The sequence below is a fragment of the Brassica napus genome, chromosome C7 (assembly GCF_020379485.1).
Source record: "Brassica napus cultivar Da-Ae chromosome C7, Da-Ae, whole genome shotgun sequence".
Lineage (NCBI taxonomy): Eukaryota > Viridiplantae > Streptophyta > Magnoliopsida > Brassicales > Brassicaceae > Brassica > Brassica napus.
In genome coordinates this window covers 33,181,393-33,196,958 of record NC_063450.1, presented here as the reverse complement: position 1 = coordinate 33,196,958, position 15,566 = coordinate 33,181,393, and the positions used below count along the sequence as shown (strand labels likewise).

Genomic DNA, 15,566 nt, shown 5'->3' with positions numbered 1-15,566 from the left:
TATCGGCTCGGTCGTGTGAGTTCCAGTTCGGACTAGCATCGTGGTTACATGTAGGGCGTTTGCGGGTGATAACGATTCTTGATTTTTTACAACATCACAAATAACACCGTAAACCGCTTTACACCGATCAAAACCTCTAAAAATAAAAAGCTGGTATCATCTAGCATTTCCAGTTGTGAACGGTTGCAGAAGGTAGGCCAGGGCAAATAATCCAGACCCGATGATCCGTACCGAACCCGCACCGATAAAACCGGGTCGGACCGGGTTCGGATCTTGCAAAAAAACCGAATGGAGCTAATAATTTGGTATAATGGGTTATGGACCGGTTCGGGTAAAATACCCAGATCCACTCAGGTTTAAAGTATACCCGAACTAAAAACCCTAAGACTCTATCTTTCCTATTTCCCCTCTTTCGATTTAGGATTCGATATGAAGAATATCCTAAAAAACTCAACTTTCTCTCTTGAAAAATCTTAATCTCCCTGAATCCCGATACCCAAAATCCTTTCCTAACTCTTATCCACTTCGAATCTGCTCTTCTGCAAGTTGTAAACCCTAGAATATCTTCTCTTATATAAGCGTTTGAGATGGATAAAAAAATCCATCAAAAAGTATTCACCTCCTTCTTCAAAGACGTCAATACCACACTCAGAGGTAGTCTCCTTCTTCTTTACACTTGATTAATTAGTATAAGTTATGTTATTTTGGGCTCGTAAGTGTCTTTGTATTTCAAGTATTTTGGTTTTCTCTTTTACATATATTCGTGTCTTGTCTCTTAAACTTGTCGTACTTGTACTTATGTGTTAGTTAATAGAAGAATTTCTTTTGTCTTACTTCTTTTTGTAGATAGTCGTGAAAGTCAGTAACTGATTTGTTTCTTTACGTGTTGTATATTTAATTATATGTTGTCAACTTGTTGTAGATAAAAACCTTGTCTTTATGTTTGTTCTGTTTTGATGTTAGTCAACTTGTTTTTGTATATGTATGTCCTGTTTTAGAAGCTTGCTAGTTTACCGTTTGTTACTTTGAATATGCTTGGCAATTAGTTTTTTGGTTTTATTTGTATTTAGAATAAAATTTCAAGTCGCTTGTATGCTAAATTTAAATGGAAGGAAGTGAAATAAAGAAATTTTTTTATTTTTTCAACCAAGCAGGTACACGATTATAATTAGTCTTGTTTAGTGTTTGGTCAGGTCTATTGTTTGTTTGAAGCATCATGTTTGTATATGCGTATTGTGTCAGTGCTTCATGTCCTAAGTACTGCTTCTGCTTTATTTCTTGTAGATGGATTCATCGTCTTCTAAAAATCAACAAAACAGTGGAGCTAACAAAGAAGTTGAATATGTAGACTGTGAAACTATTGATAGGCGTGGGAAGAGGAAGGAAGCAGAAACACCGTGTGGAGAGAGTTCTCGGGCAAATAAGGTGCCAAAAGTTGTTGTGCCGAGGTCTGGTGTGTGGAAACACTACACCAGAATAAAGGAGAGCCGTGACAACTGCATTTGTCACTACTGCCAAAAGCTCTTCTCATGTCAGACAAAATCAGGAACTTCCAATCTCATGAAGCACCTGCAAATCTGCAGAGAGTACCAAGCCCACGTAATCAGCCAAGGGAAGGCAATGTGAAATCATCAAAGGTGTCTGAGACGGTTTTCAGAGAAGCCTCAAATGAGTTATTGGTGTTAGCTGAGTTGCCTCTTTCTATCATAGAAAGTACAGGCTGGAAACACTTCTGCAACAAGGTAAAGCATTGTATATTTGCATTGTTAATGTTTTTGTATATTTCTGAAACTAATGATACTTTTTTTTCATTTCGATGAAGGTTAACCTCTACAAGCCCCACTCAAGAAGAACTGCAACTAGAGATATTGTGGAGATGTTTGTGAAGAAGAAATAGGCATTGAAGAGATGGTTATACACTAATCAGCAAAGAGTTTCACTCACCACTGACATTTGGGTTTCTCAGGTGACAGGTAAGCGTTTTTTATTTCTGAAAATTGAAAACGAAAACATTTGTTGTCGTTCTAACCAGATGTTATTGTTTCTTGGCAGGTGCAAGCTACATGGTTGTGACTGCACATTTTGTTGATCCAAGATGGCAGCAGAAGAAAATCATTCTAGGTTTCAAATTGGTAATGGATCATAAAGCTCAGACAATTTCTACTGTTCTTCTCGAGTGCTTAGCTGATTGGGAAATTCAAAATTGTTTTCTATTACGGTAGACAATGTAACTGCCAATACCTCAGCTATTAGGAGATTCCATAGGGATTTCAGTCAAGTGTCGCCTGATGCTGTAGTGTTGGAGGGGAACTTTCTGCACATGAGGTGTTGTGCACACATTATTAACTTGATAGCTAAATTGGGTCTAGGTGATTTAGGTGATAATGTGCTTGCCATCCGTAATGCAGTCCAGTATGTTCGATCTTCTAGCAATAGGTTGAATTCATTTGAACAAAGGGTTACTACTGGGAAGATGACACGAGGTAGCTGATATCTTGCATATTTCCATTGTTTTATCCATTCACCCATGTGTATTTTGATCATATAGACTAGGATTTAGCCATGTTTAGGTTGCATTTTGCATACATGAGTCCTTATCAGGTATTGGAGTACCATATGGAGTTCTTGGAGACATTTGGGTGCATTTGGAGCTCAAAAGAGGTGATAAAGGTGATCATTGGACGAGCAATGCATGGGAGCGACCTCACCAGAGCGACACCGTGAAGTCGCTGTGACACCCTTTCAGAGCGACTTGACCGGAGCGATACAGCGAGGTCGCTCGCGTCTCCATCACCCGGAGCGACGTGACCGGAGCGACACAGCGAGGTCGCTCGCGTCTCCATCACCCGGAGCGATGTGACCGGAACGACACAGCGAGGTCGCTCGCGTCTCCATCACCCGGAGCGACGTGACCGGAGCAACACAGCGAGGTCACTCGCGAAGAGCGACCCAGAGCGACATCTTGCAGCGACCCCTCCAGGTCGCTCCCGAAGCCTGGAGCGACCTCCCGGAGCGACTACTGGAGGTCGCTGCGTGCCTTCTGTTTGCTCGAATTCATTTCTACTCAAGGGCCATTTGGTCATTTCATTATGCACGTTTTTACTTCTGAAAACCTATGTTTTAGGTACTTTTGGCAGCCACCAGACAGATTATCTTTTGTTCTAAGAAAACACTTTGGAAAGTTCATCTCTTGAATCATCTTTGTTCATCTAGTTATTGCAATTTTGTGTTTTCCGATTCGTTGTTGTATCCCTCTGTATGAATAATCTGAAATCCAAAATGAGTTTAAGAGGTATCATGAAGAGTAGTGAGTAATCACCATTTGAATTCATGGGTTAGGAAGATTAAGGGTGATTAGGTTAGAGCTAGGATGTAGAGTTGATGATTCCAAAACCTTGCTAGTAGAGTAATCATAATGCATCTTCTGAGTTAGCTTCTCAAAAGTTGATCTTTAGGCATTTCCCACCCAAAAGGTGTTCGATGAAATGCCTGAAACAACTCTTCTAAGCTTTTAGCATATTTTGCCAAAGACATTTGTTGTTAGAAATGTTAAGATAGCCTTAGACCTGTTAGTAATGATTGCTTCCATATTATTCAACCGAAGACATTTGTTGTTTGAAATGTGTTAGTAAATGAACATTCATCTAGACATAGAGTTTGTTTAGAATCATGTCTAAGCTTAAGGTTGATAGTTTGATTGTTCGTTTGCCATCCTTAGTTCGAAACTTGATCACCCAAGGTCTAATTCCTATGCCCATGAGTTCTCATTTCCTTAGTTAAGAAAGTCAACCCATTTACCGTTTTTATTATTCTGAAACTGCAATAGTAATAATCATTAGTTTAGAAAACCTTTAAAATCATCGGTTGCACTTAGATTAAGTAAGTACTTGCATTCTCAGTGCTTGAAATCCCTTGGAATTGGTTCGACAATCATTTATACTACAACATTTGTCTTAGGAGCCTTGAAAACTCCTAATATCAAATTGGCGCTGTTGCCAAATTCTAAGTAGATTTGAACATTGAGATTTAGTCATTTGCTTGAGACTAAGTCATTTTTATTTTCTTTAGTTACTGATTCTCCTTCTTCACCTCCCTTCAATTTACAGGTGTATGAACTTGAGGAGCAGGGGTCCATCAAACCTAGTTCCAAGAGCCGCAGACATCAGAGAGCTTTAAGAGAGAGTAGAAAGAGAAGAGAAAGAAGAAGAGCAACAGTCTCACTTGCAGAGATTGGATACTGATATGGGAGACATACATCAAAATGATGCCAACAACGTTCCACAAAACCAACAGCGAGCAGCTCGACCCATTGGCACTTATGACCGCCCCAACATTCATGGTCATAGATTGGGAATCCGAGCACCAGCTGTAGCAGCCAACAACTTTGAGATCAAATCAGGACTCCTCAACGTGATCGAGAACAACAAGTATCATGGCTTGGCTCTAGAGGACCCATTTGATCACTTGGACAGGTTCGACAGCTACTGTGGGTTGTCAAAAACCAATGGTGTGTCTGAGGATGCCTTAAAGCTGAAGTTATTCCCTTTCTCCCTGGGGGATAAGGCACGACAGTGGGAGAAATCTCTACCAAGTGACTCAATCACCACTTGGGATGACTGCAAGAAGGCTTTCTTGGAGAAGTTTTTCTCTACTTCAAGAACTACTAAGCTGAGAAATGAGATCTCCAGTTTTCAACAGAAAGGCTTGGAAGGCTTCAGTGAAGCCTAGGAGAGATTCAAGGGCTACCAAGCTCAATGCCCACACCATGGCTTCTCTAAGGAGAGCTTGCTGAGCACATTCTACCGTGGTGCTCTTCCTAAGTACAGGGCCAGACTGGATACAGCTAGCAATGAGTTCTTTTTGGGGAGAACTGAGGAAGATGCAGAAGAAACTGGTTGACAACATGGTAAACAGTGATGCAGTCTACAGTGGAGACCACGACAGAGGCAGTCGAACAGATGACAAGCAGACGAGGAGGGAGTTAAAAGCTCTCCAGGATAAGATTGACATTCTCATTGCTGATAAGGCCACCCAGGAGCATCTGCACTTTGTTGGCAACCCAAACAAAGAAGCCACACCTGTTGTCCAGGAAGTTGATGGTTTGGAAGGGCAAGAAGAGCTGTGCTTCATCAACAATAATGGTAGCTGGTACAAGAAAGAGCCAAACTTTCAGTACAACAACTACCAATAGAGATCTTACCCCAACAACCAACAGAGTGGTTATCAGCCTCGGAACAATCATCAAGGCAGCTATCAGCCTCAACAAAACCCTCCTCCCGGTTTCAACAACAAAGGACAACAACCTGCCCAACAACAACCTACTACTTCTACCTCTACTCCTCCAGTCAGCAGCACTGATGCCCTACTGAAACAAATCTTGGAGTCTCAGACAAGAAGTGAGAAGCATGTTGGCTATGAGTGGGAAAAACCTACACGCAAAGATTGATGGAAGCTACAATGAGCTCAACAACAAGTTCAGAACCTTGGAGAACCAGTTTTCTGCCATGAACACTCAACAAAATCGCCAACAAGGTTCTTTACCTGGAAAATCTGAGCAAAAACCCCAAGGAGACCATGAAAGCTATCACCCTCAGGAGTGGTAAGGAGTTACCTCAGAAAGCTCTCACCAAGGATGCTGAGAAACAAGGTGAGGGGGTTTCCATCAACATAGATGATGAAGTGGTGATTGTTGATGAGAAAATCAATGATGAAATCTTGGAGAAGATTGTGGAAGCGAAAGGTAAATGAAAGGTTGGGGAAGAGAAGAAAACAGTGAAAGATGGTGAAGTTGTTGCTCCAGCAAGTGAGAATTCTTTTGTTCCTCCTCCCTATGAACCCAAACTACCATTCTCTGGTAGATTCAAGAGGCATCTGCTAGAGAAGTACAAAGCTCTATTTGAGAAGCAAATGAGTGAAGTTCAAGTCACAATGCCCATCATTGATGCTTTCATGCTAATTCCTCAATATAGCAAGTTCCTAAAAGATGTTGTAGCTGCAAAGAAGAAGGAGATGGAGGGCATGATGATTCTCACTCATGAGTGCAGTGTCATCATCCAGAGGCTTGTTGTTCCAAAGAAGCTAGAAGATCCAGGATGCTTCACATTACCTTGTGCTCTTGGACCTATGGTATTTGATAGATGTCTCTGCGATTTGGGAGCTAGTGTCAGCTTGATGCCTTTATCTGTGACTAAGAAGCTCGGTTTCACTCAGTATAAGAAGTGTAGACTGTCTCTGGTATTGGCTGATCGTTCAGTGAAGTACCCGGTGGGTATCTTGGAGGACCTCCCCGTTATGGTTGGAAAATATGAGATCCCTACAGACTTTGTGGTGCTTAAGATGGGTGAGGAAGCTGCAGATCCTTTAATCCTTGGAAGGTCTTTCTTAGCTACAGCAGGAGCAATTGTTAATGTGAAAGAGGGCAAGATTGATCTCCACTTGGATAAAGGGCATGTTCTTCACTTTGACATCAAGGAGGTAATGAAAAAACCAACAGTTCAAGGGCAAGTTTTCTACATTGAAGAGATGGATGCCCTTGCTGATGAGCTCCTTGAAGAATTTTCAATAGAAGACCCTCTACAGCATGCTTTGACGATAGAGAGGCCAGCTGAAGTGATTCAGAACCTAGAGAGTGCTGCCTATGGGATGATGTTGGATTCACACAGAGGATTTGGTAGTAAGGATCAGTATGAGGAGCTGCCTCAAATTGTCCATCAGGAAGCCTCAGTCATTCAACAAGGAGACACCCAACAAAACGACTGGAGCGAGCTTAAGGCGCCTAAGGTGGAGCTTAAACCTCTCCCCAATGGTGTAAGGTATGCATTTCTTGGTCCTAATGGAACTTATCCAGTCATTGTGAGTAGTGAACTTACTGAAACTGAGCTATCTGAACTTTTGAAAACACTTAAAAGATTTAGAAAAACAATAGGTTACTCACTTGATGACATCAAGGGAATATCACCCTCTTTGTGTATGCATAGGATACATCTTGAGGATGAATCAATGACTTCTATCGAGCATCAAAGAAGGTTAAATCCTAACCTGAAAGATGTTGTAAAGAAAGAGATTCTTAAACTCTTAGATGCTGGTGTTATCTACCCTATCTCAGATTCTAAATGGGTATCTCCTGTGCATGTTGCGCCAAAAAAAGGGTGGTATAACTGTGATTAAAAATGACAAGGATGAATTGATACCAACAAGAACCGTCACTGGGCATAGGATGTGTATTGATTACCGCAAACTGAACTCTGCATCTAGAAAGGATCATTCCACTTCCATTTATTGACCAGATGCTTGAGAGACTTGCAAATCATCCATTCTATTGTTTTCTTGATGGATATTCAGGATTCTTCCAGATCCCTATTCATCCCAATGATCAGGAAAAAACAACATTCACATGTCCTTATGGTACCTTCGCATATCGAAGAATGCCATTTGGTCTATGTAATGCTCCAGCCACCTTTCAAAGGTGCATGATATCGATCTTTTCTGATCTGATTGAGGATGTTGTGGAGGTGTTCATGGATGATTTTTCTGTCTATGGATCTTCGTTTTCTGCTTGTTTGTCAAATTTGTGCAGGGTCCTACAGAGATGTGAAGACACCAACCTTGTGCTGAACTGGGTGAAGTGTCACTTCATGGTCAAAGAAGGGATTGTGCTGGGGCACAAGATTTCAGAGAAGAGGATTGAGGTGGATAAGGCCAAAATCAATGTTATGGTTGGTTTGCCCCCACCAAAGACAGTGAAAGACATCCGAAGTTTTCTTGGTCATGCTGGGTTTTACAGGAGATTCATAAAGGACTTCTCCATGATCACTAAACCATTGACCAGGCTGTTGTGCAAAGAAGCCACCTTCAGCTTTGATGTGGAGTGTCTAGAAGCCTTCAAGAAGCTGAAAGGTGAACTCATCAGTGCTCCAATTGTCCAGCCACCTAATTGGGATCTCCCCTTTGAGATCATGTGTGATGCTAGTGATTATGCTGTGGGAGCTGTTTTGGGCAGAGAAAGATGGCAAGACCCATGTGATCTACTACGCGAGCCAAACCCTGAATGATGCTCATATGAGATATGCCACAACAGAGAAGGAGATGCTAGCCATTGTCTTTGCCTTTGAGAAGTTCAGAAGCTACTTGGTGGGATCTAAAGTCATTGTCTACACAGATCATGCTGCGTTGAGACACCTTTTGGCGAAGAAGGATGCAAAGCCCAGGCTCTTGAGATGGATTCTTTTGCTGCAAGAGTTTGATTTAGAGATCAAGGACAAGCCAGGAGTTGAGAATGGTGTAGCTGATCACTTGTCCAGGCTGAGAGTGGAGTGTGGCATTCCCATTGACGAAGGACTCCCTGAGGAACAGATCATGGCTATTGGAGCAGTGATAGCAGTTTGTGAGACTGGAAGGAAGCTTGAAGAAGTCAAGGCAACAGAAGAGAAAGAACCTTGGTATGCTGATTTGGTGAATTACCTAGCCACAGGAAAAGAGCCTTTGAATCTTGTGGGTTATGCCAAGAAGAAGTTCTACAAGGATGTGAAGAGATACTACTGGGATGAGCCCTACCTCTACATTCTCTGCAAAGATCAACTTTATAGGAGAGTGGTTGCTAATGAGGAGATTGATGGGATCCTTACACAGTGTCATGGATCATCTTATGGAGGCCACTTTGCTACCTTCAAGACTGTTGCTAAGGTGTTACAAGCTGGATTCTGGTGGCCACACATGTTCAAGGACACACAAGACTTTGTTTCAAGGTGTGATTCATGCCAAAGGAGGGGAAACATCACCAAGAGGAATGAGATGCCTCAGAATCCAATCCTTGAAGTTGAAGTGTTTGATGTGTGGGGTATTGACTTCATGGGGCCATTTCCATCATCACATGGCAACAAGTACATCCTGGTAGCTGTTGATTATGTCTCAAAATGGGTGGAAGCTATTGCAAGTCCCACCAATGATGCAAGAGTGGTAATCAAGATGTTCAAGAGCACCATCTTTCCAAGGTTCGGAGTTCCAAGAGTTGTAATAAGTGATGGAGGGTCTCATTTCATCAACAAACTGCTTGAGGGACTTCTCAGGAAGAACGGTGTTAAGCACAAGGTTGCAACTCCTTACCATCCTCAAACAAGCGGTCAAGATGAGATTTCTAACAGAGAGATCAAGTCCATTCTGGAGAAGATTGTGGGGATTACAAGGAAGGATTGGTCAGTTAAGCTTGATGATGCGCTTTGGGCTTACAGGACAGCTTACAAGACACCTCTGGGGACCACACCTTTCAACCTATTGTACGGGAAAGCTTGCCATCTACCAGTGGAGCTTGAGTACAAGGCGCTTTGGGCAGTAAAGTTGCTGAACTTTGACATCAAGAGTGCCAAGGAGAAAAGGCTTTTTCAGCTACATGAGCTTGATGAGATAAGAATGGATGCCTTCGAAAACTCAAGGATCTACAAGGAGAAGACTAAATCTTTCCATGACAAGAATATCCTAAAGAGAGAGTTTAAAGAAGGAGATCAAGTTCTTCTCTACAACTCAAGACTGAAGTTGTTTCCAGGAAAGCTTAAGTCAAGGTGGTCCGGCCCTTTCAAGGTCAAAGAGGTTAAGCCATATGGAGCAATAGTTTTGTGGAGTACTGATGGAAGAGACTTCACAGTCAATGGGCAAAGGGTTAAGCTCTACATGGCTGATGCACCTGAGGAAGATGGAGTTTCAACTCCACTGTCTTATCCTACCCCAGCCTAGTCCAAAAGGAGGCAAAGTCAAGCTAGAGACTTAAAACAAGCTCACTTGGGAGGAAGTCTCATGCGTATCCTTGTACATATTGCATTGGTATTTTCATTTTCATCATATTTCATTAAAAAAAAGAAGGGAAAGTGTTGAAGTATTGTTCAGGTGGTTCATCGATCCGGTCAAGGCAAGGACTCAAGCGTGGGAGTGAGGTTCCGCAGCGACGCCACGAGGTCGCTCTAGCTGGGAGCGACGTGATCAGAGCGACTCGGCTAAGCTGCTCGCGTTTTCTGTGTCCGGAGCTCAAGAGTCGCTCTGGGAGCGACGTCTCGCAGCGACCACGTGAGGTCGCTCGTGTTTCTGTCGCTGGGAGCGACGTGATCAGAGCGACTCGGCTAAGTCGCTCGCGTTTTCTGTCTCCGAGACTCGAGAATCGCTCTCGGAGTGACGTCTCGCAGCGACCACGTGAGGTCGATCGCGTTTTCTGTCGCTGGGAGCGACGTGACGCAGCGGCCACGTGAGGTCGCTCGCGTTTACTGCGACACGAAGCGACCTATCAGAGCGACCACTCCAGGTTGCTCCCGAGCCGGTCCAGGTAAGTCCCTCTTCGATTTTGTCCGGTTTAATTCGAGTTAACCACCCCTAAACCTAACCGGACCACCCTAGACCTACCCATACCCACGACCTTCATCTCTTTCACTCTCCCTTCCTCTCACAAACACTCATACTCTCTCAAACAAACTCACACCAAAAATCTCCTAACTTTCTCAATTCTCACCCAAATCTCCTAGTTCTTGTTTCTAAATCTAAGCTTTCGCCCCAACAGTCTATTCCTCACCACCCATTCCCCATTTCCTTCCATCCAAAGCAAGGTATTGTGTTTTTAAATTCAAATTCGTAGGTCCATGAACCCTAGAATTTGAAAATCGAAATTTGGTCATTTTCTTGCTTGATTGTGGTAAAATAGACTAGGAAAGCTTATATATCAAGTTGGTTGTTGAATTGAAGGTGGAACTGAGATTAATTTGAACTTTGGCAAAATTAGGGTTCATGGATTTGAGACTTTTCGAAATTGATCCTAATTGAGTGTGTTAGTGGGTGAGTTAGTATGTTAAGGTGTTGAAAGGTTTGATTAGAGAACCCTCTCATTCTAGAATTGCTTTGATTATTGAATTTTACTTGTCTTGTAATTTTCACATGATGAAAAGATTGAGAATTGTGGTTCTTTACGTTCCTTCTTGAAGTTTACATTTGCAAAGTCAATCGACTTATCCCTTTCCAAGTTTTGTATTTCTCAGGTACAATGGTTAAGAAAACTAAGGGAAAGTCGGATGCTGAGAGGCAAGAACCTGAAAGTCAAGAGTCTTCGTTGAGAGGAAAGGCTTTAGCCTCGGAACGCGCTGGTTCTGGGACACAAAAGACTTCTCGACAGAAAACTGTGGCTGCAAAGAAGGCAAAGGAGCAAGAGAAGAGGGCAGGAAAGAGTATAGCAGTTGCCACAGATGAGGAGAGTGGCGATGAAAGTGCAGATGAGCAGGCTCCTACAAAAAGGGCCAAGATATCCAAAGGGAAAGAGGTTGCTGAGGATAGAGACAGGGCGAAAACTCCATCTGAGGAAGAGCTGTATCACCATTTGTTGAATGGGTAACTTGGACTCCGACCAGATTCGCTGACCTTGATTTGCTGAAGGAGGTGGGTCTCGATTCTGATATTGAGGCAATGCTGGGGCACCTGAAGATGCCCAACTCCTCACCATGGCCTACCCCACCTACGGGATGTCTCCTGTCAGTTCTTGTCTTCCCTTGAGGTCACTTACCATGACGATCCGCACGTGAGGCAAGGATGGGGCAAAATAAAGTTCAAGGTCAATGGGAGAGAGTACAACATGAACTTCAAAGACATTGGGAGAGTCATGGGTTTCCAAGACTTGGCAGACTACTCCCTTCCCAAGTGTGAAAACCTCCCCCTCAGCTTTGGAAGTTAATCACTGGAAACAAACACTCTACCGGGCTGACAAGAACTCACATATCCGGCACCCGTCTGTACGCTACCTCCATAGGATGCTCGTCCATGCATTCTACCCACGGAAGCAAGCTGGTAGTGTCACCGAGGAAGACATGCGACTGCTCTGCCCGGCTATCCGCCCCTATGCCCCACCTGGAACGTTGCCCCTTCCAAGCAACGACATCTATGCTTCCTTCGGGATGGTCAGTTCTTCGTGAATCGTCTCGAGCACTACAGAGACTGAGCATGGTACACAACTGATTCGCAACCAAAGGTTGGGATAGGCAGGATGATCACGCCACTGCTCCAATTTCTGAATGTCCCTTTGGGAAAGGACGCAGCAGGGCCTAAGTTCATCGATGGCACTTACTTGAGGATTACCACCTATTTTAGTGGGATGTATGGGAAGGACTACGTCTACCACTACTACTTGCAGGGCAAGCCGATTGAAGTGGTTCTTCCAAACCAGAGACTGACGAGCTTAGAGAGACCTGGAGCTATCAGCTTCAACTTATCCGAAGAAGACTTTCTTGGAGAACACGGGTCTCTCGGTCCCATTGCTGCACCAAGGAAAAGGAGTGTTCCGACGAGACACGACTTCACAGAACCTCCTAGGAAAGAATCTGTACCCATCTATGGACCTCCACGCTACTACTTCAAGCCACATGATGGAGTCCTTCCCCCTGGTGCACTCCGTGATGCTCATGACCACATTAGCCGACTTCAGCGATGGAACAAGGCACAAGACAGAACAATCGAAAAACTGAAGGACAAGTGCAAGGCGCTGAGCAAGACGGTGAAGAAGCAAGCAAAGACTTCAGCCAAGTTCATGAAGAAGGTGGCCGATGTTTTGACCAGAGGAGGAATAGCTGGATGTAGCTCAGCGGACTTCGCCTTCGCGAACACATCAGTCCCCCAGCCCACACCTCACCCCACTGATCTTGGTTTCCCACTCACTGATAGACATCTCCAGCGACAACGGAGGAACCCACCCACTCAGCCTTCCACCTCTGGAAACAAGTCTCCATCCCTAGCCTCTTCAGAAAGTGAAGCTGAGATTGAAGAAGTTCAGAGCCAACAATGGTATGGAGACTACAGCTTAGGACATGGAGGTTACTACACCACGTTTCCACCGGACGACGATGATGCTGGGGCATCTGCCCCCACTTACTATCCTTGAAGGTACTTCTCTACTTTCCCTTATATATACCATTTCGTTTTTGCATATTAGTTTTCTCTTTTTGGGTATCTTCCTCTCCTTGACAACACAGAGACTGTGTCATTTAAGTTTGGGGGAGGTGCCAAGTATTTGATCATGTCTGCTTTGATGTTGTTTCATTGAGTCATGCATTGCATATCTATTTGCATAAAAAAAATCATTTAGTTTGCATCATTTTCATTTCTAGGAGAGTCTAGAGCATATAGGTTGCATTCACTTGCATTGGGAGCAATGATTTTAAATGCCTTGTAAAGAACACTACTTTGCACCTGAGTAGCTTATGCACCCCTTAAAAAGACTTGTATGCTTCGAGCCTTGAAAACTCTTCCTGAAACTTGTTGATTGCTGAAACTCAGTCTTTGAAGCCAACTACAACCTTATTTGAACTGAACGAACTTAATGCATCTTGCTCATGGTCCCTTGTGTACTGAATCATGGATATACACACTTGAGTTGTCACATCCTTTATGCCAATCTTTTTTGACAACCTCTAGTGGTAGACATCTCCCCAAACTCCCTTCCTCTGTTTAAGCCTTCATTGATTTATGAGTGAGGTCTTTTTCGGAAAGTCTTACATGCACATAATGTTGAGAGTATCGGGAACGACAATGCTTGATCTTCATTCTTGCTAGATTAGGCACATTATTGTCTAGCCTAGGGGGAGTGTTGTGAAGTTTGATTTGGGAGTATGAGAAAGTTGAAGGAAAAGAGTGAACTCTTGTGTTTAATTGACTAGTCTTTATAGGATAAGTAGAGAAACTTCTAGCTCGATTTGTGAAAAGTCTTGGCCCCCAAACAAAAAAAATAAATAAATAATTAAAGGAAAAAAAGAATAAAAAAAAAAAAAAAAAAAAAAAGGCTAGCAAAGTTGTTTAGAGCTAAGATTTGTTTAGAAGTTAAGAAAATCCTTTATAGATTTCAAAGAAAAAGAGTTTTATGTGCAAAGTGTTCTTGGGATCTTTTGGTGAGAGATGGGAGTTGGGTTTGACATTATGAAGTGATTGTAACTTGTATGTTTGAGAAAAGGGTAGAACAATGGAGATTGAGCATTGTATGCATGAGTTGGTCCCTTTTTTAGATATATTATGTGCAATGTCAAGGCTACTTGTTTTGAGAGTAAACCACTTTAAAAGATCATGGATTTTGAACCTCTTGACCCACTTGAATAAAAGTCTTCTCTTACTCAACCAAATGATTTGGACCAATTGACCATTTGCAAGAATTCACTTGATGTTTTATGCTTAATGAATGTGAGAGTTGGTTGATTTGAATGTGTGGATGCTTGATGATGAGTATAAGGGCAAAAAGAGTTGAGATAGGCCTAGAGAAGCTAGAGTGTAATAAGAGAGTGTGCTCATGTTAGATTATATGTTGAATCGAGTGCTAGTTGTGTTTCTTTTGGCTATGAGCTCCCACCTTCAAAACTCTCTCCCTATGAGTTCTAGAAAGTTCACTTGTGGACAAGTAAAAGAACAAGTTTGGGGGAGTTGATATCTTGCATATTTCCATTGTCTTATCCATTCACCCATGTGCATTTTGATCATATAGACTAGGATTTAGCCATGTTTAGGTTGCATTTTACATACATGAGTCCTTATCAGGTATTGGAGTACCATATGGAGTTCTTGGAGACATTTGGGTGCATTTGGAGCTCAAAAGAGGTGATATAGGTGATCATTGGACGAGCAATGCATGGGAGCGACCTCACCGGAGTGACACCGTGAAGTCGCTGTGACACCCTTTCAGATCGACTTGACCGGAGCGACACAGCGAGGTCGCTCGCGTCTCCATCACCCGGAGCGACGTGACCGGAGTGACTCGGCTAAGTCGCTCGCGTTTTCTGTCTCTGAGGCTCGAGAATCGCTCTCGGAGCGACGTCTCGCAGCGACCACGTGAGGTCGCTCGCGTTTACTGCGACACGGAGTGACCTATCAGAGCGACCACTCCAGGTTGCTCCCGAGCCGGTCCAGGTAAGTCCCTCTTCGATTTTGTCCGGTTTAATTCGAGTTAACCAGCCCTAAACCTAACCGGACGACCCTAGACCTACCCATACCCACGACCTTATGGATGTTAAGACTAGGTGGAATTCAACATTCCTCATGCTGTCTAGAGCATTACAGTTTAGAGTTGCTTTTGATAGGATGGAAGCAGAGGACATGTTGTAATAATGACTACTTTTTAGAAGTAGAAAATGGGGTTAAGAAGCAAGGACCGCCTGATGTTGTTGATTGGAATGCTGTGAATAAGCTTAAGAGGTTTCTAATCATATTCTACAACAGCACCTTGGTTGTCTCTGCTTCCTCAAAAAGTCAACTCCTACAAATGCTATGGTGAGATAGTGACAATTGAGAGGAATCTCACGGCATTGGCTAACAACCTAGACCCAGATTTGAAGCTGAAAGCTGAAGATATGTTGCAAAAGTTTCTGAAGTATTGGGATGGCATGAAGAATGTGAATAGGATGTTGATCATTGCATCAATAATCGATCCAAGGAAGAAGATGAATTTCGCAAACTTATGCTTTGAGAAACTGTATGGGAAGGACAGTTTTGAGTCTAAGGAAATGACTGCGTCTGTTCTTGATCTCCTTACAAGCATGTTCCAGGAGTATTCTAGCCGTTTCAGAGGTGCT

General features: G+C 43.1%; 1 non-coding gene across 1 annotated transcript; it reads right to left on the bottom strand.

Annotated features, from left to right (window-relative positions):
* Positions 1–4,665: 4,665 nt before the first annotated feature.
* On the bottom strand, positions 4,666–4,772 carry LOC125590744. Its single transcript, XR_007326748.1, has one exon. It is a non-coding gene; the product is annotated as a small nucleolar RNA R71 (small nucleolar RNA).
* Positions 4,773–15,566: the final 10,794 nt, after the last annotated feature.